Source organism: Vanellus vanellus (genome assembly GCF_965231255.1).
Source record: "Vanellus vanellus genome assembly, chromosome: 1".
NCBI lineage: Eukaryota > Metazoa > Chordata > Aves > Charadriiformes > Charadriidae > Vanellus > Vanellus vanellus.
In genome coordinates, this window is record NC_138905.1 from 158059783 (window position 1) to 158085408 (window position 25626).

The following is a 25626-nucleotide window of genomic DNA, read 5'->3' on the forward strand; positions in this document are numbered from 1 at the left end:
TTGAAAATCTTCAATAGTATCTTGAGGGAACTACTAACTAACTAACTAACAATAGCTTCAAATTAGGGAAACATAAGTATGCATGACCTCAGAGGCAAATTTAAAATTCATTTGGTGAACATTCCCTAAAAATATTGAATCTACAAATCAAATGGATGCAGAACCATTATGCATTTATTTAGATGCATTTAAAAGAAAACTTTCAAAGCTCTATTCATACCAACTTTTAATGCTATCACATAAATAATCGCTTCATTTTTCTGAAGTGTTTAGCTAGGTCAAAACACTGACACGTATTTTTACATAGCAAAGGAACAGAAACAAAAGCATGTCTTTCGAATTCAGGGGTCACATTTGGTTAAACCACTTTTGAAATACTATGTTAAATCTGGTTACAAGTGCATTAATTGAATTATAGTTACAGATATACTGGTGTTTCAGTTTTGCCTCAGTTCAATGATGAGAGTCTGTTCTGGGTATAGAAGAGGCAGTTCCTGTCCCAAAGTACTTGCAGTCTATGGATGCAATGAAAAACAGATGACAGGTGATTCAGATTTGTTTTATAAGCTACAGTCATTGCATAGCAATTGGTCATCCACTAGCAAATATTTTACAAGCATCACTCCCTCATGACAGTATGGGAGTGACTCTGCTGTTCCCATGAAGAAGTGATTTCATCTTCATGATGTCTCAGTGATTCTTCACAACTCAATGACTTCTAAATGAAAATGTTGTGTTTGTTTTTTCAGCTAGCGTACATAGAAAGTCAGCTTGTGAATCAAAAAGACAACTTGGTTCTTTTATTCTTCTATATAAATCCATCAATGATTATTATTCTAGCTTCACTCATTTATACCAGAGCAGCTGATTTTTATGTGAATCGTACAGATAAAATGAAGTTGTTATCTACAATAATCTGCTTTCCCTATCATTCTTCACTGCTGCTGCAATAACTGGAACACTGAAAATACTCCTATACTAATGAGGCTGACATTTAATCATGATGTTGTAAACTAAGTTCAAAGAAAGCCATCATTCTTAATTTACAGGTGTTTCCTGACTAATATTGCTTGAATGAGCTGTGTAGTGCTGAGAAACTTCAGTAGAGAAAGATAATATAGACAAGGATCAAATCAATTAACGATTCTACTAATGCGTGTGATAAGGAGCATTCTTGTCTCATTTCTTCATAAACACTACATTTTTACTGAGAGTATTAAAAAGCCAACAACAATAAAAATAACACTTCCTGCTTTTGCTGTAAGAGAAAGATTCAACCCTGAGGATAAAGTACTATATTTACTTGATTAAAAAGTGACCATTTTGCACAGCTTTTGCAAATTCTTTGCAACATGAGCAGAATACATCAAGAAATTTAGAGTGTTTCTTTTCTGAGGATGATTATATAGGGAATGCATGTAAGGCTGTTAAGTTTTTCTGTTATGAAGAGAAGTAATATAAACATTAAGAAACATTTGAAATTTCAAATAATGTCAGTAGAAAGCCCAAAATTTTTGTTTGATTATTCGGGGTGGGGGTGGGGATGGGGTGTGTTTTGGGTTTTGGTTTGGTTTTTTTTTTTTAGAAACACATACACATGTAAGTTGGGGTGAGATATATCTAAGGGACAAGAGAATACTTTCTGCCATGAAACAAGTGGCTATTATACATTGTGCCGCATTTGTACCCAGTGGTTGTCCTTTCCAGATTTGAATATTATTGATGTCAATGGAAACTGGGGCATATGGGCAGAAGGGAAGACGAAGAACAAAGCAAAAGGTTGTTTAAAGTTAATATTGTAAGCTCACCCTGACTAGGAAGATAAATCAAGAAGAACTGTTGGACTTCTTTCAGAATCATACCCTCTTCTTCTGCCCATTACTTCTCAATCTAATCCAGCAAGCTATCTGTAATCTGTGCCTGGCTACCACCATTTACTTGAAAGCCCTGTTCCAAAAATCCAAATATGACAGCTTCTATGTGAGAAGTTTCAGCCTACTTCAGTAGTAAAATACTGCAAACCACACTTCTTGTTTTCTGGAATAACACCCATCTCTTGTCTGTGGAACCTGTCAAACAATTAGAGGTGAAATGAAAAGGAAACATGAAAATTAACTTAAGGCTAAATTTCAGTGCTGAATGCCTCCTACACCCAAATCACAGGGACATTCCACAGAGGAGTTATTTTCAATACTTAAGAAATATTTGTCTTTCTCTGTTCCCTACTTGCTACATCCTACCTTATCCATGTGTCCTGACAAATGGTCTGACACATCCACTGGAATATTGTGAGAATACTTGGGTAGGATTAAGTGCCTGCAATACACAACTGCATCTAAGCTAATTCTGTAAAATCCCTTCATAGTTGGCATAGAGAAGTAGGCACTACTTGAGATCAATGAGTTCAACTCACCTGCCTTGCAGGATGAGATATGACATGATTTTTTTTTCTTCAATGTCTGCATCTACAAATAAAGTGTCAATAACTAACACAGATGTACACATCTATTTTGTAGATTCTTTCTTCAATACCTACAAATAAAGTGTTAACAACAAACACAGATGTACACATCTATTTTGTAGATGTGATATTTATTCTATCTGTCTTTTTTAGGATGCCAAAGTTTCAAAGTTTCAAAGTTTCATGAACACCAGCAGGGGTGACCAAAAAAAAAAAAAAAAAAAAAAAATTTCAGTTGTTTTTTAGAACTTGGATTAGGAGAAAAAGAATACACAGGGTAAAAGACTTGGAAGAATAAAGCCTGGGATAGAACATTGCTGTTAAAAGGAATGTTATCTTCTGATAATTTTTCTCAATTCAATTGCCTTTTTTTTTCACCAGGATAATGAATTATGCATGTGTCTGACAGATTATAGAGTGCTGCTTGGGTAGTTTAAGTGATAAACAATAGTTTTAGAAATACACAAGGTCCAAGGAATATCAGATCAAATTACCTTTGCCAGGATTTCCAGGTCTGGAAACAGAAATCAGCCAGCTGCTCTCATGACTCTGGTCCCTGACGCAGGCAACAAGCTGCACTGTGGAATGATGCTAAATAGGCTGCTAATTTGCATACATAAGATGAAGCATAGATGTGTCACCTCGGGTTTGTCTGCGTGAAGTTATATTGATTTTGCTGAATTTTTTCTTGTAACTAAGGTTCACCTTGTGCTGGCAGAGGCTAAGGCACAGTCTAGAAAGTGGGAGGAATTGTTTTTGTCATTGGACCCTGTGGGTGGTATTGCTTTACACCTCCTACCCAGCAGCCTGCCAGATGCCTCTGTATTAGCCATGGGTGTGCTGCTTCTTGCTCCCTCTAATGTTCTTGTGCAGAGGCTGCAAAGTTGTTTAACTTACCAGTTAGTACTGAAACACTTAATTTCTGCAGCGGACGAGACTGGTGAATTATTTACATCATACTATTTATCATCTATTTGACATGTTACTTTATTTACTTTCAACAGCCGATACAAACACAGCCAGAAAGGTTGCTGCAAGCTGTAACTCTACTTTCTAGATTCCGTCTCTCAGCATTCAAATATATTTACCCTGGGTTCGGTGTCTACGATGCTCCTAGCTGAGGAAGGGGAAAAGCAGACAGTGAAATGTGAAGCTGTTGTCTGGCAATAAAGTTCTTCCTCTCATAAAGAGAATCGTGACCGGAAAAAAACCCAAACATTTTTTCATGAAGTTTTTGCCTCTGGAAGAAGTAAGCTTTGATTAGATCAAGCGGTTATCTTTTGCATATTGAAATATTGCGAACTGAGGAAGCGCTAGTAGAGCCTGGGTGCTTGTTTATACGATGTCCTTTTCTGCTTGGCATGCAGAAGAAAGGTTTCCTGTGCTTGTGAACATGGCTTACTTACCCACAGTATAAGGCGTGAAGAGGCTGAGGACAGACTGCTGAGGCAGTTTCTGGAAACAGAAAAAAAAAAAAAAAAAAGACTGAAGGAGCCCACTGCAAGTGGTGCAGTGGGAAATCCAGCTCTGATCTGCTTTCCAGAGCTCCGGAGCTCTGAAGTTTGACAACGGGGGGTCTCCAGGTGGCGGCCTCCAAGCGTGCCTTGGACTGAGTCCAGCCCCCTGCTTCTCAGGAAACTCTGAAGTAGATGATGGTGCTTGATTTCCGCAGAGCTTTGGTGTCTTGGAGATACGAATCCTTCCATTCAAAGGTTGTACCTTTTATCTGTCTTTTCTCCAAACCCAACACACACAGAGGAACGCTTACACAGCAGCAAAATCCCTTCCTTCCAAAACAAAAATTAGCACGTTCATGCAATTTCTTGTTTATAGATGGCATATGAGGTCAAAAGAGAGAAACTGACTTCCCCAAGTTATACAGTACATAATATGAGTGCTAATTTTGATCACATTAGGGGTATATGTGTATTGATCTATGTGACAAAAAAAAATAAAACGAGAGAAAAATGACAATAAATAAAAAGGAAATATTTTAGACATAAATATGAGGGTGGGGTTTTTTTACATAAAGCATAATTTTACCTTTTGTGGCGTTAACAGAATTTGAAAATAATGTAGGAATCATTTAACACAGTAGTCTAACAAGAACTGAGACAGTTGCAGAAAAATAGCAGTTACGAATAACTTATCTCTAACATTTCAGAATAACAAAGTCCCAAAACCTCCAAGGTTACTTTTGATCACTAATGTCATCAAGCCCAAGCTTGCCAGTTCTTTCAGTTAATTATAGCATTCTACAGTTTTCAATTTGCACACCAATTTCTGATTTCATTTGACAGTTCTTTTCATCCCTGCAAAATCTCTGCCTGGGAACTGCTTTCATTCAATACTAAATCGGATGCAAGTATCCCAATCTTCCTTGTGCCTGCAGCTCTACGATGAAAATCACCTTTTTCTGGAATGCTTTATTTTACTAAAAAAACATGGTTTTATACTTTGGTACTTCAGAGCTGGGCCTCTAAATCTGTGAGTCGACGTTCTTGCATTATTAAAAGTACTTAATATATGGATGTTTCTCTTTGCCCTGCACATAAGACAAACACTTAACTCTCTCTGCAAGTGTATTTTATGTTCTGCTCTCCTTTCAATAACAGTCAATCGTGGATGTTAACTTCAAGATTCATACAAAAATTCTCCCAAGTCAGTAAGTATGAAAAAGCAGCTATTATTGGGTGCAATGGCACTCAATCCGTGTTTAATGATTTTTATACTTTTTTTTATTGGTTAAAAGGAAAAGAGTGCCAGAGGATACCAAGATTGTGCCTCAGGATGTTTAGATTAATGGTACAATAGGATAATAAGCACACTCAATAGTATGAGGCCAGATTCACTATTCCTGACAAGGGAAAAAAAGAGGTAAGCACAAGTAAAACTACAATGAGCAATGCAAACTAGGCATATTTTCAATCAGAGGGTGCTTGCATGCAAAGGGGAGCACAAAGCTAAGACTTTAGTTTTCTATGGACATCCCTCATTAGCAGAGTTGTAAAGTTGCATCTGGCAGGGAACTAACTAATTTGACAGTCTTTTTGTAGAGTGACAAACTAGAAGTCCGGAGCACTAGTATGGTCACGTATGCAAACAAAGATCACGGGATTTCACTCGGTCCATTACTATCAGAGATAGTGAATGTGCATTTGGAAACCAAACTGAAGTAAAAAAGTTCCCAAGAATTCCTAAAATCTCATTGACCATTTCTAACAGAAAGGTTAAAGAACTGCTAAATTTTTTTTTAGTTTATCATGATTTAAAGAAGTGCTTTTTCAGTCCTCCATAAGAATCTACCCAATTTTCCCTTTCAAGCACTGGGTCTAGTTGTATTAACTAATAAATCAGGTGTGATTAATTAACTATTTAATTTCAATGTGATGAATTACATAGATTTTGGGGTGAATGTTGCTGAATGGACATTAATGGCATGTTTTACAGTCCATTCATCATTCTGGATCCTTGTTTCTGAACTGTCTCCAATTGTTTTTCATTACTCTTTCTAAACTGCTTGCAAAATGTTCTTAGTACCGCTAAAAATAAATGGACAAAATAACTGATCCATGCCTAATTAATATTTCCCTTGTTTAGGTATCCAAGGACTGTGACAGCCTTGTTGGTAATAGTGCCACACTAGAATCTATATTCTGTTAATTACCCTCATGACTATACATAACGTATAATTAAATTGAGTATCTGAAAAACAAACTTAGACAAATATGACCTAGAAACAAAAGCGATACAAATTTATATTCTGATTTACGTAGCAGCTATATCCTTAATTTGAAAAGAACTATGAATATGGTGTTGACTCTACTAAACTAATCAGTTTTGTTATCTCATTAAAAAGAAAAAGAAATATCAAAGAAGCTGAGCAAGATATGTTTTCCAGTACCCTATGATGTCTGGCTTAAATTCTATTAACCTTTTTCAGAATCATAAACTAGTGACCTAATTAACCTGAATTAGAAGGGGTTACCTCTGTTTTACTGTTTATATCAAGCTATTCATGGCTTTCCACTAAAAGTAATGCTTCCACAGTTTTGTGCTGCCAGAAGCAATCAAAACCTAACAGTGAAGTTGATCTAGAGACCTCTTCCATTTTAAATTCCGTTTGATAACGTATAGGTAGGTTAACAACATATTTCCAATATTCTGTGCGCCAGAATTAAAACTGGCATGAAATAAACATTAAATTCCTTCAAAATTTACTACGGAAAGCTAGAAGACTAAACTGGGCAAGAATTTTATACATGTCATTCTCAATTTAATCTAAAAGAGCATTAGCAGTATTTATCAAGGATCTTGGAAGGAAATTCAGGAATGAACAATGGACGAAGAAGAAAGAAATCCAGTAACAGAATCCTAAAACCGGGGAAGAAATTATTTGGAGGAATAATCCAAACATCCTTTGAACATATGTCAGTTTTGCTTACAGCATAACAGATAATGAGAAGGGAACTCATTGTCATATGACAATTAGTGTCTTGTTTAACTGACATTTTTCGCGTTGGTCCCCAAGCAGGCTGTGGTTTGACTCTGCTGTTGCTGCTGCTCCTCATGTTCGTATTTCAGACTCTCTGTATTGTATTTCTGAGATGGGAGGCTGCAGACTACAAAGACAAATGAAATTCTGCGAACAGGAATCCCATGGCACAGTTGCAACTCTTAAAAGCTCAGACTCTCCTGACGAGAAGATCACTGAATGAAAAGGACATTTATGTAACATCAAGCCGATACACAAAAGCAAGGGAAAAGAAAGAAAAAAACAACAAAGTTCATTCTTTCTTCCTCCTCATTTTTATTATTCAGTTACTTAACACTGAGACGTTTCCTCTGTTAGTTGGAGCAATGATAGCTACTTCAGTTAGTCTTCACGGGTACTCTCTGGGGGAAGGAAGGAATGTTTTGGCATTCCTAGACTGTCGCCTTCTCCTTTACACTTGCTGTTAATAACTTGCACTTCATTCTATTTCTGTTCATGTGCCTGCTTCAAATGTGATGAATTCTGGTAGTAGTTGTAGTTGGAAAGGGCTTTAGAAATTACTCCTACTTTAGTATGTAGACTTCAGGTGACTGAGAATTTAAAGCACTATGTGCAATCTTGTTCCAGTGTCGATATACCTTCTCTTCATTGATTTTAAGATTCATGTGTTCAATTGATTTTACAGTCCTTCAATACTTTACATCAGCGATGTCAGATATCGCACAAAATCAGGACAATTTGGATGCCTAAGTGTATAACAGCCTGAGTAACGACTGAATGGTTTATGAAGAAAGTCAAGGTTTCAGAATTTGTTTTCATTCAGATATAAAAATGAGATGCTTGGATTTCAAAATGTTCTGCCAAAATAGAAATCCACTAAATTTTGGAGGAATTTTCACATCACCCATTTTAGTTGCCCTACTATTTTCCACAGAGTCTCTGCTGTTGGGAAAAATTGAATGGCAGAGATAGAGGAGTATCCAAAGGACAGTTTGTAGCACTCCACTCCTATCACCTTCTTTTTTTCCCCGAATGGATTACAAAAGGGACTGAGGAAGTTTAACACACCACATTAGTCCCCACAGATAAGTGATACAAATATTCCTCCTTCTTTCTGCTTTTATTTCAGTAATTATGGAACAGAGTTATCCTAGCCAGAAAATAATTTTCTGAAGGTCCTAGTTGATGATGGAGTCCAATAGAGCCGTTTATGGCTTTCCACAAGCCTTGACCATATGGCGCCCTCCACTGTAGACTTTAAGGGGATGTGACCAGAGTTGCAGCCTATTTACTTCTTAATTCTGAGTTTAACTAGTTTTTGCAGAAAACAGGATTCCCAAAGCACACAGTTCCCTGGAAGCTGGTGAGTTTCAGAGTTTACAGACTCGAGAAAAACATACCTAGAAGGCTAAATGGGCTGCTGGAAAATGAATGACCTAACAGAGTTGCTAACAAGGTGAGATTCAAGGAATATTCTATGAAAAGACATCCCAGATTATAGTGTCTTTAGTCTACTGATGCCTCAAATTTTAAGTAAGTTTTTAGAATAGAGTAAGTTCCCTTCCATGGATCACTTGGATAGCACCAACAGGATATTTCCCAAAGAAACAAAAATTCTGCAGGAAATGTCCTATTGAAAGTATTTTTGTGTCCTAACAAACAGACCTACAGCTGACTAATGAAAAGTATCTCCATGAAATCAATATGCTTCTGCGTGTTTTTGGTAACCAAGGTATTTGTTTTATAAGTTGTAATTTCAAAGTAGAACTCCTCAGCGATTTTCAAAGGCTGTGTTACTATAAAATGTATTCTGCATTTTAAGGATTCTTATGTAAAGAGATGTGAAGGAGTGAAAGTAGGTGTGCTGTCAAATTAGCATTCTGTTCATAAAAACAGTGGTAGACTGCTAAATGCTAATGTGGACCATAGAAGGTCCTGAGGAATATTCAACATGAAATCAATTTATGTCGATAAGTTATAGCTTCTGTTTGCCGCTAAATGATCTTCTTGAGACTGGATACTAGTACCTGTGAACTTTGTACTGGTTTGAACTTGGAGATTGTCCCTGACAATATGTAACTTTTTTTTTGTTTTCTTTTGACTGTTTTATTTTACAAAGTCATTGCTGTCTCAGCAGCTTAGATCTTGGCAGCTGTCTTCATGATGAGATGAGGCAGCATACGCTAGTGATGACATGAGTATTTAACCAACGAGAAAGTGAGAGACAGAGGAAAGCACTAGCAGATTTAAAATGTTGCTATTACAGAGGGTTTTGGGGGTGGTGGTGATTGGTTTTTAGGTGTTTTTTTTTGTTGGGTGGTTGGTTTTTTTTTTGTCTTGCAGTAGACTATGAGTAGGAGGGGAGAACTGTGCAACCACTTATATTTAGGAAAGTGTAGACTGGGATTGGGTTATGATTTTCCTGACATCCAAATACACTGTTCTGGTAGGATAAATAGCAAAGAAATCTGATGACTCACTCAGTTCATAAGTTTTCTGAGGAGGAATAGTGGAGAACTTTCTTCGTGTGTCTTTTCATTTTGCACTTCACACGCTAAAATTAGAATAATCATGGCCTGCCTGCTTTCCAGGAGGAAACCCAAGGAAATATGCGTCAAAATGTCAGCCACAAATAGAACAAAGCAACTATCAAAATCTGCAAAGGTGCCTTTATTTCTGCATTTTCTCAGTTGGCCATTGTTTCATAACATGGTACAGTTTAAACATTCTTTTAAAAATAGTGCATTAAAAAGGAGCATAACCACATCACGTTAGCTATTGTTCACAGCCCTGTAGAACTTCAGAAAATTGTATGTACATAGTTCAGGAAATGTACAGAAGGTTGATTTGGTCGCAAGACAACTAGGCAGGTTTTTCTTCTATTAATAATTTGTGTCATAAGAAATGGAACAAACAGTATTGTTAAAGAGACCAATGGAATAAAAAGGACTCTATAAGGTAAACCAGAGTCTATAAGGTAAACCACTGCCATAGCATCCTATTGAACTGGTTTAACAAGGCTAGTACAAACAGACCTAAGTAACAGATTCCACAGAACCAGAGATGGCTGCTTATTTTATTGGAATTCTTGCAAAAGTCATTTCCAAGTCATTTTGAGCAGTTCGTGATACCATGGTGACAGGAATGTTTCAAAAGGGATCAATTGAGAAAGAAGGAAAGAAGGGTGAGTCTGAATCAACTGAAATATTTGTGCTGAAATTATTTGAAATGTCTTTTTCTGTTAATTTTACTTATACTAGTGAAAATCAATGAGACGTTAGAATTTACTGTAGTGGCCTGAATCCCAAGAGTGCTTGTGTGTATTTCCAAACCAGAACTCATTCTGATAAAGATTGACAGATTTCATAAACTTTAATTTATAAATTTTGACTTTTTTGCTAAACTATTACAATGTTTGCGTACATATTTGTTGTCCTTAGACAGCATCCAGTCTCATAATGCCCCATCATATAAGCTCTACAGCTGACTTAGGCTCAAAAGCAGAGCGCCAGCCAGTCTTTATTAACTACAGATGGAAGGGTGTGATGAATCAGTCACAGGTATCAAAATGTTGAAAAAAGCACATTCTATTATTTCAGCGATCTAGTTATATGGCATTGACCCTTAATATGCTATACTTAATGAACAATTGCTTTTGTAACTGATTGCTATGTAAGTTGTTTAAGACTTTTTTTTTTAATTATGACAGCTTTGAGGAAACAATGAAATGTTGCTGCATAATCTGCCTTCTGCCTCACAGGTATTTCCTGGCAGAAATGATCATGAGAAATGTAAAGTTTTTTAAATGATGTTATACGCAGGAAGCAGGAAGGCCCTTTAATTACGCCCTTAAGTACAGAATATTTGCTTAATTGCTTAGTAGCCCTTGTATCCTGAAAATTTAATTAAGCGATGATTAACTATTCATTATAATATTTTCCTGTTATTATTCAGTACAAGCTGCACATTAACTTTTAAAGCCTTTATCATGTTTGGAATTAAGCAACCCCAATTCTCATCAACTGCAAAGACCGACTGTGATACTACAATACCTTACCTACTTCCCTTGCTCAATTAATAATACCTGATGCATCAGGCAAATCAGAATGGCCCATGGAAATGGCTAGCGGCTTAAGCAGTGGGCAGCTAATCCTTTTTTCTGCATTAGGCCTGTATTAGGCAACGTGCTCGGTTGTCCTGGCCCAGCTGGTTCGGTCTGGAAAGCTATGGTATGATACAGCCTACTCACGATGGGGCCCTGGAAGAGAATATCTGGGGTTTAAATCCCCTCAACCTCTACCTGAATGTGAATGTCCGTGCACAAAAACCAGAGGAAAAGATGGTGCTCTTTTTATACAATAACTACTTGGGACCTTGGAAACCAAGTTAGATATCTGCCTCTATCCTGAAGTCATGCCAACTGACTTCTCACCTCTCTGAAGAATATCTTGGTCCTGGGGAATGCACCAGTGTGAGGGAAGCTCTCCACATCTCCCTTTGAAGCTGTGCTGCTCTCTACTGTGAGCTCCAGGAAGAATTCAAGGTCAGTGATCAGCAGACTGTTGCCTGGTGTGAGAAGCTGAGCTGAGCAGATCTGAGATCCAAACCTAGGCCAAAAGATTATGACATTAGTTCATCTTTGAAGCACAGGTTTGCATATTAGACATTTTGGTTTTGTTGTCATTACTAGATAAACTTGGAATTTTGTTCCAGGTGCCACCCTTACTTTCCACACCAATAAATTATAATTGCCACCTGGAGAGTGGAGGGGCACCAAAAGGATTACTATCCTGGAATAATTTAATAATCTAAATAGGAGAGGTGAGTTTGAGCCCATTCACTTCCTACCCATCCTGAAAAGCATTATTTTCATTGGTTGATTTGCAGGAATCAAAGGAAGAGGAAAATGCTTTTGTGGTGGCCAAGAGCTGTGCTCGACTGGTCAGCTGATCCATTGCTTACTGTGATGATGCTGTGTCGGGTATTTTTAGAACTAATGCACTGAATTTATGGCAATTGGAGTCTTGGAAAGTTTTAGTGTTTATAGGGATAGACAGTAACCAAATATGAGTTTTCAGTTGTCAATTAAATCCTTGAGACCCTTTTTTAGACTTTATCTAGACTGTATCTTTACCAACCTTTTCAAATAACAGGATACTCCTGAAAAATTCTGGAATTACTGGGAAAATTCTGGAAACGCTTCTGAGGACAGGACTTTGCAATTTTAGAGCTGTTGCAATGTGTCATATTCTATGTATAATAATTTGCATACATGTTGAACATGGAAATCTCTTAGTCATGGTGCTGAACTTTTATGTGTGGTAGGCCAGTGAAATCAGAAGTGAGAGGAAAGTGGGGTAAAACTCAAAGGAGAAGCAGTGGTAAGCAGTTCATTCAGAAGCTTTCCTGTGAGTTGATGAAGGAAGAGATTTCTTTTGACAGAAAGCTTGGTTCTGAAAATCCTACTGAAGTTCTTATTTCTCATTCTTATTTTGATGGGCATATTATTAACAGTACCACCTGAACCTGCAGGTTACCTGATCCAAAATTAGTGGGAGGCTTCTTTGGGAAAATTTCACATCTGTCTCTTAAACGATTTTGAATGACAACTTTATTAGATAGAACTAACATGTTAGAAAATTATCTTACGTTATATATAATTTTATGATTGATCGTATCAGTCATGGAGTTTAACACATAGCAGACTGCATACGACTAGCTGATACATTAAGTATATTTAGAGAATTATTATTTAATATTTTTATCTTTTTATTTAGATCCTAATGATTAAAATAATTTAATATAAATATTTATTAGTATCTTAATATTTAATAACCTTAATATCATAAGCACATTCTGACAGAGTGAAGCCTAGATATGTCTCACACTTTTGGACTCATCTACAGTCAGGACTGCCTAAGGGCAAGTCTACATTCATCCTTCTTTCTGAATTTTACTGTACGTTTACTTATAAAGAAGGGCATCATTAAAGAGTTTGGTTTTGATAAACACTATGCAAAAAAGGTCATAATGTTTGTAGCTGAGTAATGTTTTTTGATCTGAGCACTTAACAGAGATGAGTTCTATATAAGAGAAGAAATTGTAACTTATTCTTCTAGCAGGGCTTTTTTTAGAGGTGACCTGTCAAGCATACTGTTAGATTTTTTTTCTTTTTCAGTTGATGCTTTACTTGACTTCTACGGCCCACAACTTTTCTAAATGAATGTTTTTGGTATCTCCTTTGTCTGTTAGTGATTGGGACACAATTTGCCAGACACTTACGAATCAGAGGAACTGCTCAGTTGATGATGGCATTAATCTCTGAGCAGGCAGCTAAAACAATAATGATTTCAATCACAAGATGAGGCAAATATGGTGTGCACATTTCTTTTGAGGAGAGAATCCCCCTGTAAAAAACACTATTCTGGTTAAAAAGTTGCAGTACTAAGCTCACTGAGACATAACTCACATGTATTTTCAAGTGGTATCTGAAGTATGAAAATATTCGTAAGAAACTTTACAAGTTTAGTAAGTAAACTAAGATCTGGTAGTGGTTAAACCTGCCAAGAGCTCTTTCTTAATGATTGCTTCTTTATTCTACAAAATTGAATAAGGGCTCTGCAGTTAAAAAAATAATCTATGGCTGTGTCTTCTCAGGTTTTGGGCAGGTTTTGCTTTGTGGGGGTGTTTGTGTGGGTGTGCACCATACTGCAGAACACAAACTAATAAGATCCAATTACAGGGCTTGCTGATGCTCTAGCCAAAGTACTATTAAAGTGTCTAATTACTTTTTTACTAATTTACAGTCACTAGGAGTGCTGAAATGCACTATTTTCAATGCTTCTAGGAAGGCAACCAGGCACAACACAATTGATGAAGTTTTAATTTCATATAGATAGCAATTATCCATGAGACCATATTTAATAAAGCTACTATAGTTGAACATTTGGTTAACTCTTGCAGAAAACATGATGTTTACAGCATCATACTTAGGTTAACAGTTACCTGAAGAGACAATATTCTGATCCCAGGTAATACATGAACTACAGCGTAATCTGCATTTTTTTACTCATGATTCTTGTGAGAAATTCATAAAGATGAAAATATTTTGCATTTATATTCTTCCTTCTCACTTTCATGCCAGCTCTGTGAAAACGCATTGTATTTCTGTGGAATATTCCAGGCAGAAATAACTCACAAGCTGCGTGCAGGTTTCACTTCTCTTATGTACTTTCATTGTCAGCCTAGGGGAACTCCAATGTCTCATGCAATTTCCCTTTCTAAGATGACTTAACTGGGACTGATCCCAGAGTTTAATTCCCAGGCTGCTGACTTGATTCCCTGGCTAGCAGTGTGTTTTCCACATTGTCGGGAGTCACAAGCTGGAACAGCTTGAGGCTGAATTTACATCTCTGAGGAAAAAAGCTATTGGCTAGTGGTGCTGTCCTTGTTAGAAAATAAAGCAGTGGCTCTGTTCTTTCATAAATCTGAAGTAATAACACGGTAATGATATATCCTAGGAATGGATTACTTTGGAATTGATTTGCGCACATTTTGAAGGTTCTATCCTCCATTGATTTTGTTATTTAGAGCTTTTCTTGCCAGAGCTCTTTCTTGCCTTTCTAGGCTTTGAAAGAGATCAGTGTCCTGAGCTCAAAGCTGTTGTCTAGTTTCAGTCAGAAAATTGAGTATGCTTTTCACTTTTTTATTTATTCCTCATTTTTATTTGTTGTGAAGGCTAATGAACCTCTATTTGACTATGAGGGATGCAGAAATTCATATGTGCGTGGGAAGGGAGTTTAATCTAATGTATGAGTGAAAAGTCATTTAAAGTTGTTTTCATCAGTCTACACTTTTGTCTTTCAGAGAAATTAAAAGCCAGGATAAACCATTGTAGAGTAAATCAAATATTAGTATTGAGAAAATGCATTTTTAAAAATCAGGTTCTAGATATTGTGGAGAATCCTAAGTAATAGAAAAAGAACTTGCTGAAAATATTTCCTCAGATTTAAGCATCTAGTTTCACTGAACTGCAAGCCATTTTTTTCACCAAAACTGTTATTTTAATTTATATGTATGCATATATACGTAATACTAGTTGGTCGTGAAATTAAATGAAGTATAGTAAATGTTAAACTTGTTGCTCATCTCACTACTGAGAGCAAAAATGTATGTATCAGTGAATATGTGTTACATACTTCTTAATTGCTTGATTATAGAGCTGATTGACTAGGTCTACTTTACTATAGCAGTCTAACTAATCTTTTACACAGTTTTTTCCTACCCCTTCTCTTGACATCCTCCATGTATGTTTTCTACCCCTAAAAACCAGTGAGAATATAGACAAAAACATTCAACATCCTGTGCTATCTTAACTGGTTAGCTTGAAACCAATCTACATGACAGTAACCATCCTGTAATTATACTCTTGTAAGTCTAAATTTAGGTAGCCATCGTTAAACTATTAAGAGGGGAAAAGGAGTAACTTACTGTAGTAACAGCTTAGTACTTCCACCCATCTTCTCCCTCGGATCCCGGTGTTTAATTTCCTTGCCATTACACATAAACATTCTGACTTCTACCTATGAGAGACTTCAAAGCAGTACACAGCACTAGACAAAGTGCGACCAGAAAGAGGTGGTAGCGGGGCATCACAACATTCCCGTCCACCTGGCTAAAATCATTCACGGTCTAACAGGGTGGCCACGTTCAGATTGCCTGCTTGGGCCGGTTACTGACCAGTGCTAAGGAATTATTTGGGAAAGCGGTAGGTGCATGAGCCAAAGCCCCACACCAGAGACCATGTTACCTCTTCTGCAGCCTGGAGCAGTGTCCAGACCTGAGCCCATGCACTGACATTGTGAAGTTGATATGTACTGTACAGATACAGCCTGAGCATTTCTGGGACTGTACTTTCTTGGGCATGTATCACTTTGGTTTAGGTTTCCAGACATATACTAGATATCTCAAAACCAATTTTAATACACAAAGTGCTTTCTTAAAATATCTGCTGTGCCTATCAAGTACTGAGATGTAACAGGAGCACATTTAAAAATTTTCTGTATTAGGAGAGTAAAGTATGTTGATTACATAAGCTTTCATTTGGAAGAGGACCATTTTATTTGAATTAATTAATGTTTAATGAAATTTTAGGTCACTAACAATTCAAACATTTAACAAAATGTTTCTGTTTCCCCAGGAGATTCCTGACCTATCAGAAGAAAAAAAAAGAAAAAAAAAAAAAAAAAAAAAGCCAGAGCTACAGTAGCAGTTCTGTTCCTTCCCATGGCTGTGCTTATGGAAAATTTTCACACATCAATCCAAAGCAAGCTTTCATGTACTTGCTGTGGTTTATGTTGTTATGATTCTAATGCACATATTTTCAATAATAGATTATTTTCCTTTTATGTCCTAAAACTTTTATGTCCTAAAGTTCATTTACTATATGGTCAGCATAAAAGTGTTCTGCAAAAGAAAACAGGAAACAAAAGAAGTGATATGGTGTTTTCCAAGCTTTGAGGGAGTAGGGAGGGTAATAACTATGCATTTTATTTTTCATTTTGTGTCACTACCCAGACAAACTTTTTTAGTGGGTGGGAAGGTGTCCTGGTTTCAGCTGGGATAGAGTTAATTTTCCTCCTAGTAGCTACCGTGGTTTGTATTTAGTATGAGAATAACGTTGATAACACAGATTGTTTTAGTTGTTGCTAGGTAATGCTTATATTAAGTCAAGGACTTAATAGTAGTATCTTGTTTCACATAGTTAGGAATCCTATCAAAGGAAAATCTATTATTACGGATTTTCTCCTTTAACGTTAGCTCGGTTTCCCCAAGGAAAGTTTCTGCCATTCTGGGCTACCCAGTTGGGTATAAGATCACTGCACCTTAATTCACTCGCAGATTCACAAGCAAATCAATGAACATCAGTTTACAATGTGGTGCTTACAGAAAAAAAAAAAAAAAAGCAATTTCATGAATTAATAATGCATTTTATAATAGTTACTTTTGAGCTGGATGAAGATATATTCTTCAGAGCAATTTAGGTTTAAGTAAAGGAGTACACATTGCCCAAAAGATACTATTATAATAGCTCAAAGAGAAAGAAGTACATGAACTTTACAAGCTTGTGTGAGATTCAATGAAAAATAATTTGTCTCAATGATAATTAAGATATTATTATCAAATAATTAATGATTAATACATTAAAAATTACATCTGTATTTGTGTTCGGATCATTGCTAATGATTTAAGTGAGGCTTGCCTTCTCGGTGTGCACTGAATTACTACCCGAAGGCTCTGATTTGCTCTGGGAATGGCTTAGCTGGGAAGAGTTGCCCCTTGCAGCTCTGCTTTCCAGCTTCCAAAACCCCTCGCAGTTATCTACTGCTAGCACAGCTCAGGTGCTTGTGCGACAGCTCCTAAACTGTTGCAAATTACATTCTGGTGAATTAAGGAAAACCGAAATTGAGGGCTTGTTTACTTTAGAAAGTAGGGCTGTAAATTGGTTCAGGAGCCACTGAGCCATCCCTATGTGAAAGGCATCACTTTCAATAAGCACTTGGGAACAAAGTTAGCTGAAAGTGGGAGCCACTGGAATTATCGCAGCTAAACTTTACTTATCTGTGACATGGGACTTCAAGATTTTCCCTGTAGGACTGCATGAATATAATTATGTACACTCAGCATTCTTGGAATTTTTGAACTCAACTGTTAAAAGAGGCTATAAAAAACAGTTACCCATACTTTATGATGGACAACATCTCTGTGAGACAATCACAGTTATTGTCTTCCTTTTTATTTTGGTTTGCTCAAAGCAAAATAACAAACAATAGCAAATAATAAAATAGCAAACAATAAAATGTCTCTGGTAAAGCTAAATAATACGAAAAATTTAGGACTTTTGGACATCATTCCTTTAATAAAACGCTACCCCCTTTCCTAGCTGTAGATACGTTATATAGAAAACAAACAAACAAACAAACAAACAAGCAAACAAACAAACAAAACCAAACAAAATTAATGTATAGATTCTTCTTACACCAGCTGTAAGGACGGTTTCTAAAAATACAAAAGAATTTGTCATTCAGGCAGCGTAGAGTTAGGTTGCTGGATTAAAATGACATTCAGCTAAACCATTTGGTTTTGGCTTTTGGCATTTTCTAAATGTTTTTCTTTTTAATTAATTTCATCTTTATTTCCAAATGAAATATTTGCTTGGATGAAAGAATTGATTTTTTTCAGCCAAAGTTATTTACAAATTTGGCACAAACTTATGATTCATTTTGAATGTCTCAAAGTATCACATTTTTACACTATTTTTCAGGGCAAGATATTTCTTCAGCTGTAATGATAAATCCTGCAGTTCTGTACTGAACATGAAATATATTCTTAGTTTGGAATTAAATTTGACGTCTTTATTATTTCACTAGTTAATATAGCTCGTAATGCAGTTCTGCATCAAGGTCACAGTAAGATTATGCCTCCTAGTGCTTTAAATGTGCAAAGATTTAATGCCCTGAAGAATTTAGTCTTGGTTACTGATTTTATTTATGTGTTCAATTCAAGATCACTTAAGTGCAAAGCCAGCCGTAAATAAAATCTTTATAGCTGGAAAAATATTTTAAAGTATGCTGTAGAAATACCTCTTATTTAAGTGGTTATGAGCTGTCTAAGCTCATAATAGGAAAAGATTCTGTCTTTTCTTTCACATAAAGAAAAAACACAAAGCTGTTTGAACTCATATTTTTGAGGAGAAGTGTGGTGAGGTCTTGATATACTTTGTAAACTGCAAAATGTTGTTGAATTGTGAACGTCAGATAGTGCAGGTGGCATATTGTGTTGAAAAATGACAATGAAGAGAATTTCATTCATCTTCATAATCTCATGCTTCAGGGAATAAACAGATCAGTGCTTGGATCAAGAAACAATATTTGTCTCTTCATCCAGCATGACACAGTTTACCATATGTATTCTGACTCTTTTATTTATCTTAAGGTGGAACCCACTAAAAACTCTTCAGTGCTTTTGTACACTTCAGTAGTACATGATCTCAGGTCTTTCACACCCTCAGCCAGCCAGTGTCCTAAGCACAAGAGCGCAGGAGCAAGCAGCTTCCTTTAAATACGTGTCTCCATTTGGAATTAAGCATCATGGCATATGGACATTTTTGTGCAAACATTCAGGAGGACTGAGATTCGGTTCAATCCAAAAAATAAGTACCCTGCTTCCTGTGATAAAGAGCTTGATTTTTCAATCCCCAAATACGTATTTAAATATTGCCTTTTAGTAAGTAATATGCCACTAGACAAAAAAAAAAAAAAAAAAAAAAGAAGGTTCTGAAACCTTGGAAATGGTCATGAAATGGAATTCTTAACACATGATTAACTGTGTTGACTTAATTGTAATAACTACCTAAAACCATAAAGTTGTAACTAATGTGCTACAGCTACTTCTGTAATATTGAGTGTCTATTGCGTCATATGGACAACCACTGTAGAAAATGTAGAATTATTTTTACTTGTGATTTTAGTAACGAAGTAACCACCTGCTATGTTTGTTTGATTGTTTCAACTCCACAGAGACTCTTTTCATTTAGAAATCAGCAAACTATTTTGCATAGAAAAGAAAACCAGCACAATGGAATCCTGAACTTGACAGAGATCCACACTGATATAATTTTTTAATACTAATAACTATTCCTACTATACTAATTACATAGACTAGATATTGTAATTATATCATAAACCACTAGCTTTAAAATATAAAAAGAACATTTTTCTCATATTTTGTCATCTGAAAATTCTTGCTGCATACATCTCTAGTGTGCGACAGGATGTAATACTAATACTGAACCAGCTCCAGGTAGATTCACAGGATAGTCCGCACAGCGTTGTGTGGTAACCATAATTATTGAACTTGGTCAAAAGTACGTTTGTCTGCAATTCTTTAGATGTTATCTGGAATAACTTAATTTCTACGTGACTGTAAGCTGTCATCAAACAGGGCAGTTTTCTTCTGTTCCCTTCAATCTGGGTGTTCTTGATGAGATCAATGCTCTGATCTGTCTCACCACAAAGTTATACCACAGCTAATGCCAGCACAAAGGAGATGGCTGGAAGGTGAAGACCTCTTCCATCAGAAAACTGTTTCTCTGTTGCTTTGGACTGTTAATGGAACTGAATTTCAGGCTCTGCCTAAGAGAAGGGATATTTTTCTACAGTGATATCACTGTGGTCATATAATTCAAGTGCTATCCGTTGTATGCTATGATAGCATCATATCTGTTATTCATGCTAGATCTGCCTTTTCCTAGTTATGCATTTAAATATGCCTCTTGACCAAAATAATTTTCTTCTCCTGTAATGAGACAGAACATCCTTTCCCCAAGTTCCAACTATTTTTTGCCTGGTGTTACTGTATTGCAACAAACCTTTGATCAAAATGAAACCAAACAAAAAAAAATATTCTATATCATCTTCAGCAGGGGAGGATTTCACTCTGTGTATTTACTCTGAAACTAGCAAAAAAAAAATAAATCTTCAGTATTGTTTTGTAAGCACTTGGGATACATATCCAGTACAACAGCAAAGTGTTCTTGGGCATTAGGACTCTGCAGTGTAATGAACAGTGTATTTAAAGTTCACATGCCCTTCAGGGAGAAGAGGGCCAATCTGAAACAAATCCTAAATAGAATTACTGTGAATGTTGCTACTAGGTAAGAAGGATGACTGATTATAATATAGAGCAAGAAGTATCCAACCTTTGTCCCACCATGTATGTGTGGTTCAGATGGCTCCCACAGGGAGTTTGAAGGTGAGACAAGCATATTGTTAGGTTCATGATCAAAAAGAACTCACTGGTGTATCCATATGATATGACTATACCACTAACTGGTATATCCATATCATTTACTGTAGATTTTAGAGACTGCTCGTGTTTTTGACTGGAAACATACATCTGGCAGTAAAATCAAGGAGCCTTTGCTCCATGATTATTGGCTGCTTTGTAAAGACCATGAGCAGAGCTCTGCTACAGGAACATGGAATTCAAATGAGCTCCAGTAGTGACAGCAGCCCTAGACTCCTGGAAAAGAGCTGCCAGAGCTTTACAGCCTTTGTCATCATCACCGGTCTACACACACTAACGGATCTGGGTCAGGGAACAGACTGCATGTTGCCTAAAAAAGCTTTGGTTTTTTAACAAATGTCCGTCAAAAGATTGATGTCTAGGAATATGCTGTAGAAGCTGTACAGTATTGCTGCACATAGCACAGCATCTCTGGAGGCTGCCAGAAGGAGCTCAATATCTCCTCTGCTATACACAGTCATTTCAAAAGCTTGATCAATCTCTAAAATCATACAAAAATAGCTTGAGGTTGTTCTTTATTCAACTGTCCTAGAAATCTGTGCCAGAATATATTGGTGAAATGGAACTGCTTAACACAAATACTTTGTTTTATTTAGCTAAATGAGTCAGGTGGAGAATGTTATGTCAGATGATGTCAGTAGCAGTAGGAACAAAAAGAATATCTGTATGATTCAGTGTATAAATGCTTCAAAGCTATCTGCATATTCACGCATTTTCTTGCCTGTTTCATGTCTATTTGTGAGGTCCTGCAATGAAGACATATGGACTCTGTGAGTTATTGTTGGGATGGGATTACTGTGTGGAAAACATAACCTGAGCAGCTGAAAAATAGCCATCAGACCACTCTTATAAGCTAATATTATCTTTCCACTATCTGAGAAACTGTAGCGCTCACACAGATTGTTGTGAATCCATCTTAACTATCAATGAACTTCCTTCCTACATCAGTACTTGCAAAAAATAAAGACATGTAGTTCTTCTTTATGGAAATATCCAGATTTTATCACTTCCTTTTTTCATTAAAATTTCAGACGAGGTCTGCAAATGGTTCTTGGGCTCAGCGCAGTCCTGTGTAATGAAGCAGAAATGTCCATTGGAGAATGAAAAGCAAAAGGAAGAGTAATTGCTTTCTAAGATCTTTGAAATTAGGGTGACAGGCATTAACTCTGCATGTTAGAAAACATGGTTTTCATGTTCACTGTCATTCTTACTTGTTTGTGAATGCCTGGATAAGTGATCTGTACTAATGGAATCAGTCATTCTTCATCCTTTCCATTCCCAAGGACACTGAGTAACAGGCTTAGATGGAGTAAACTTCTGACCTCCAAGCAAAGCAAGACACTCAACTGAGTGAAAAGAGTAAAAGTGAATTTCAGGATGAGAACAATCAAGAATGGATCATCCATTAGCTGTAACTTTTAAAGCTCTGGTGCACCTAACTTGCAGTAGAATTGTTAATAATGAAAAAAAAAAGTGGGTTTTTGTTGGTTTTAGTCCTAACTGTAACAACCTCTATCTTGACAGTGATGCTTTGCATGATTGGTTCCATTATGTCTAGTACTGAGAGGCTGAATACTTTCATCTGCATAATGCTGTGATGGAGTATAATTAGCAAAATGCTATTTTGAGTCTGAAGTAGCGTTCTGTTGCCCTACCCATCTCAAAACTATTGTCTCATTAAGGAGCTGAAGATGATATCGTGTCTTCTGACAGCAGTTCAACTTTTGTTAGATTTGACCAAGTGAGCTAAAATACAGTGAATTAAAGTAGTATATCGAAACACTTTCCTAAACACTCTTTTAATATGTGCGTCCCAGAGAGCATAGTCTCCTAAATAGCTCACAGACAGCAGTTTACATTTACAGTTACAAAATGGCTACAGCTCACTGAAACACTGCTCAAGTTTTTGCTGCATATGTGCATCCTCAAGGACCTTACAAGAACAATCCGTTAGCTGACATTAGTTAGTCTGTAGTCATTATTAGCCATTATTAGACAATTCCATTAGTCTAATGCTGGTTACGTGATCCTTCTGTCAGGCAGATCAAGTGATCACCTGGCTTTCATGAATGAGTTCCCAGTTCATTCATAGCATGAGCTGCTATATTCTTTAACCTGCCCTAAGGGTTGGGGAACACTCAGAATGTCACCTTCTTGGCCCCTGTGCCTCAAAGGAGGATAAAATCAATCACAGAATCATAGAATGGCTTGGGTTGGAAGGGACCTTAAAGGTCATCTAGTTCCAAGCCCCCTGCCGTGGCCAGGGACAACTTTTACTAGACCAGGTTACTCAAAGCACCATCGTACCTGGCTTTGAACACATCCAACGATGGGGCCTCCACAACTTCTCCAGGCAGCCTGTTTCGGTGTCTCACTACCCTCACAGTAAAGAATTTCTTCCTAATATCTGATCTAAATCTACTCTCTTGCAGTTTAAAACTGTTACCCCTCATCTTATCGCTACACTTACTGATAAAGAGTCCCTCCCCATCTTTCCTGTAGGCCCCCTTCAGGTACTGAAAGGCTGCTGTAAGGTCTCTCTGGAGCCTTCTCTTCTCCAGGCTGAGCAACCCCAACTCTTTTGACCTTTCTCCATAGGAGAGGTCCTCCATCCATCTGATCATCTTCATGGCCCTCCTTTGTACTTGCTCCTACAGGTCCATGTCCTTATGTTGGGGGCTCCAGAGGTGCACTCAGTACTACAGGTGGGGTCTCACCAGAGCGGAGCAGAGGGACAGAATTACCTCCTTCAACCTGCTGGCCACACTTCCTTTGATGCAGCCCAGGCTATGGTTGGCTTTCTGGGCTGCAAGCGCACTTTGTTGGCTCACGTCCAGCTTTTCATCCACCACTATACCCAGGTCCTTGTTGGCAGGGCTGCTCTCAATCCATTCTCCACCCAGCCTGTACATGTGCTTGGGATTTCCCCAACCCATGTGCAGGACCTTTCACTTGACCTCGTTGAACTTCATGAGGTTGGCATGGCCCCACCTCTCAAGCCTAACAAGATCCCTCTGGATGGCATCCCTTCCCTCCGGTGTGTTGACCACACCACACAGCTTGGTGTCATCGGAAAACTTGCTAAGGGTGCACTTAATCCCACCATTCATGTCACCAACAAAGATGTTAAACAGCGCCAGTCCCAATACAGAACCCTGAAGAACACCACTTGTCACTGGTTGCAACTTGGACATCGAGTTGTTGGCCACAATGCTTTGAGTGCAACCATCCAGCCAATTCCTTATCCACTGAGTGGTCCATCAATCAAATCCACATCTCTCAAAGTTAGAGACAAAGATGTCATGTGGGACAGTGTCATGCTTTGCACGAGTCCAGGTAGATGATGTCAGTTGCTCTTCCCTTATCCATCAGCACTTTAACCCGTTGCAGAAGGCCACCAAATTTATCAGGCACAATTTGCGTTCAGTGAAGCCATGTTGGCTGTCCCTAATCATCTCCTTATTTTCCATGTGCCTTAGCAGAGTTTCCAGGAGGATCTGCTCCATGATCTTGCCTGGCACAGAGGTGAAACTGACTGGCCTGTAGTTACTCAGGTCTTACTTTTTTCCCTTTTTAAAAATAGGCATTATGTTTCCCCTTTTCCAGTCAGTGGGAGCTTCACCGAGCTGCCATGATTTCTCAAACATGATGGATAGTGTCTTAGCAACTTAATCTACCAGTTCCCTCAGGACCTGTGAATGCATCTCATCAGGTCCCATGGACTTGTACACCTTCAGGTTCCTTAGATGGTCTCTAACCTGATCTTCTCCTACAGTGGGAGGTTCTTTATTCTCTCAGTCCCTGTATTTGCCTGCAGTGTGGCTAGAGCACTTACTGGTGAAAACTGAGGCAAAAAAGTCATTGAGTACCTCAGCCTTCTCCATGACCCAGGTGACCAGGTCTCCCATTTCCTCCCAGAGAGGGCCCACATTTTCCTTACTTTTCCTTTTATCACTGATGTAGCTGTGTTCCTTTTATCCCATGTAGCTTCCCTGCCTGCTCGGACAATTTGTCTGTATTCTTCCCAGGCTACCTGTCCTTGCTTCCACCCTCTCTAGGCTTCCTTTTCCTGTTTGAGATTGTCCAGGAGCTGCTTGTTCATCCACGCAGGCGTCCTGGCACTTTTGCCTGACTTTCTCTTTCTTGGGATGCATTGCTTCTGAGCTTGGAGGAGGTAGTCCTTGAATATCAACCAACTTTCTTGGATGCCTCTCCCCTCCAGGGCTTTATCCCATGGTACTCTGCCAAGCAGGTCCCTGAAGAGGCCAAAGTCTGCTCTCCTGAAGTTCAGGGTAATGAGCTTGCTGTGAGCTCTCCTAACTGCCCTAAGGACCTTGAACTCCACCATCTCATGGACACTGCAGCCAAGGTTGCCCTTGAGCTTCACATTCCCCGCTAGCCCCTCTTTGTTGGCGAGAACAAGGTCCAGCATAGCACCTCTTCTCGTTGGCTTCTCTGTCATTTGGAGAAGGAAGTTATCATCAATGCATTCCAGGAACCTCCTGGATTGCTTATGCCCTGCTGTGTTGTCCTTCCAACAGATATCAGGGTGGTTGAGGTGCCCCATGAGGATCAGAGCTTGTGAACGTGAGGCTGCTCCAATCTGTCTATAGAAGGCCTCACCTGCTTCTTCTTCCTGGTTGGGTGGCCTGTAGCAGACTCCCACTGTAACGTCACCTGCCTCTGTGTTCTCTTTAATCCTGATCCATAAACTCTTGGTTGCCTTCTCATCCATCTCCAGGTGGAGCTCTATGCACTCCACCTGGTCCTTGACACAGAGAGACATCCCCTCCTCTTGTTCCCT

At 37.9% G+C, this 25626-nt stretch overlaps 1 protein-coding gene across 2 annotated transcripts in view; it reads left to right on the top strand.

Moving 5' to 3' along the window:
• The window catches only part of NALF1 (NALCN channel auxiliary factor 1), a gene marked incomplete at its 3' end in the record, with an annotated part of 501503 nt that overhangs the window by 268861 nt on the left and 207016 nt on the right, over window positions 1-25626 (top strand). The gene's annotated exons all lie outside the window — the stretch shown is intronic.